Source organism: Octopus bimaculoides, chromosome 13 (assembly GCF_001194135.2).
Source record: "Octopus bimaculoides isolate UCB-OBI-ISO-001 chromosome 13, ASM119413v2, whole genome shotgun sequence".
Taxonomy (NCBI): Eukaryota; Metazoa; Mollusca; class Cephalopoda; order Octopoda; family Octopodidae; genus Octopus; species Octopus bimaculoides.
In genome coordinates, this window is record NC_068993.1 from 46,401,648 (window position 1) to 46,404,667 (window position 3,020).

At 32.7% G+C, this 3,020-nt stretch overlaps 1 protein-coding gene across 1 annotated transcript in view; it reads left to right on the forward strand.

Annotated features, from left to right (window-relative positions):
• LOC106869702 (uncharacterized) overlaps nt 1–3,020 on the forward strand; it is an 875,881-nt gene that overhangs the window by 825,514 nt on the left and 47,347 nt on the right. The gene's annotated exons all lie outside the window — the stretch shown is intronic.

The following is a 3,020-nucleotide window of genomic DNA, read 5'->3' on the forward strand; positions in this document are numbered from 1 at the left end:
TATATATATATATATATATTTGTATATATATATATATATATTTATATTTATATATATATATATATTCTTATACTTCCTAATTTTATGCAGCATATAAACAAGCTGCTCTAACATCAATATGTTTCATTTGGTAAGAGTTCGGGGGTAGAGAACAATTTTTTGTTTGGCAATATACTCTGACGGAAAGATACCTATTTGCCTCAATACATGAGTATGAAATATAGAGCCTACTATGAGAGAGACGTGTACTTGACCCTTCACATCCAGCTCTTTGAGGGACTTCGCTGAGAAATATTGATAGTAATAGAAGACGATAAAATCACTTGAAACTGAATATGCTTGTATTCAATGGCGTATATTATGGTATGACGGGGAATCTGTAGCATCAAAAAATTTCCGTTGCCGCAGCCATTTATAGTTGGTTTTTGTTACAGGGAGCATAAGAGTTTTTACAGCTAATCTCGAAACGATACAGAATTTTGTTACATCCAAATGACATAACGGCATAATGAGAGTTCCTACCTGTAGCTGAAAATTGTGAGGATGGACAACAGAGTAGTGAAGAGGTCTGAGAAACTCTGTTGGATAGTTGACAGCATCGTAAACATCACCCAAAATGTCAACCCTACTCGCTGGATTAACCTGAAAACCGTTAAATGATGATAACTTTAATATCCTGCAATTTTTTTTTTAGGGAACCAGTAAAGCACATTTATAAACTCACGCATGGTTTTTAGCATTCTATGAGAAGCTAAGATAAACATTCGATAACGTTTTTAGAAATGTGTTGATGCTTGTTTCACATATTTTCATATTAAGACAGTTCCGTGCTCAGTATCAAGTGGTAGCTACCCATTTCCTAGTTGAAGCAAAAAGTGAATAAACTGGGCTGTTGAGACATCATTATAAAGTTTATCTTTCATATTAATAGAAAAATGAAGGCTTTCCACTCGTTTCCAAATATGGTATATTCCGTGTCTTGTTTGTAACTCATCAGTTGGTGTTATCCTTGACAATGGCTAGAAATGTTTGCTTGAAATTACCAGAGAACGCGACTGAGATTTCTCTAATGATGGTAGTGTTATTTCTGAGAAATTGAAAAGTGCGATCACTCTCATGATGTCACCTTGGCCTACTTCAGAACCTTTGCTTGTTAAGATCCCTTGCCAATATTGCACATAACAACAGCAAGGTTGAGTGGCTGTTTAAATGCGGAATGGGCAAGCCTTACGCAAGTTAACATGATTGCAGCAATTTCAGGTGAGCAATCTGCTTGTATATACAAACTTTCTTAAAGTAGGTTGATCGAAAATGATTAGCCTGCTCCTCCAGAGGATATTACTATTAATCTCGATTTTGATGTCGCCGATTACTTTATCCATATACAAGTATTTCATCTGTACTTTGTTTTAGTCGACTAACTGTTTCATTTATTAATTATCAATCTTGATTGCCGAAGGGATTTCTCAACCAATTGTTCCACTTCGTATTCGCAATGGGAGTCGACGCTGTTCATGATCCTTATTAATGATTAGATGTGTGCGTGTGTATGTGTGTTTACTACCGCTAAATTTTTTACCCCTATTACTGTATATCTTCTACCGTGCCCTCCTGATGATGAGTTTCACAGAATGTAACATAGTTGTAGAAGGACCTAAAATTTCACTGGGTCTAAACACAGAGTGTAGATATTATTGCTCTATACATTCTAAGCTAAAGTGTCTTTTTATTCGTGTCAGACATGATATCTGAGCGATAATGTGTGGCAAAGACACCATATTTGCACAATTGAAAGAATACAGTTAGTTTAGGCCAGGGCCAATTCTGTGATAGTCTTAGCCTTCTAAATTAAAGTAATCAATACACATCACAATACACATCACAGAGCATAAAGCTTAAAAGAAGAGGCTGATCTTAAATGTAATTACGATTTTATATTTTTTCTCATAGCTACGAAACAATATACATATGAATGAAAATGTATGCCCCTCTTGCGACTGGAGTTAAACAAAATCAAAATGAACATATATGATAATAATAATAATAATAATAATAATAATAATAATAATAATAATAATAATAATAATAATAATAATAATAATAATAATAATAATAATAAGTATATATATTTTTTTATTTTATTTATGTGTTTCAGCCAAGTGGCTGCGGTCATGCTGGTGCACCACCGTGATATATATATATATATATATATATAAAAGATATAACTAGGTCTAACAGCGAAAACAAATTCTCTTGAAGTCATTATCCATTTACAGGCATTTCATTCTTCGTTTCAGTGATTCTAGGAAATAGTAACATTTTTTTCATTTTCCATTTTCCATTACTAATAGTTTTTTTTTTTTCATTATTATGCAACGTTCCAATCGGGGATATGATGTGTGCATGTAAACAGGTGCACACAGTAACAAACATGCTCGTACAAGTTTTACCATACATACATAAATATACATACAGAGACATAGAAATATATATATGCGTGTGTGTGTGTGTGTGTGTGTGTGTGTGTGTGTGTGTGTGTGGGTGTGTGTGTATGCATTTATATATAAGTATGTGGCATTTATTTTATCATATACACATACTATGTCATAATATACGTCAAATATATATACTATATCGTCATATGCATATACGTAGACATATACAGGCATACACACCTCACACACACATGCAGACACACAGGCACTCAAAAACACACATAAACATAAACAAAACGCACACATATATATATATATATATATATATATATAATTCTCATATATGTGTGCGTGTATACATTTCATACATATACCAATATGTTACACAAATATTATACTCATCTACATGCGTGTGTGCACGTATATACATGTGCGTGTGCGTGCGTGTGAGTGCGTGTATGTATGTATATATAATAATGATATATATATATATTACAAAAATACATACATGCATAAATATGTTTGTCTGTGCATACACACACACACACACACACACATACACATGTATATATATATATATATATA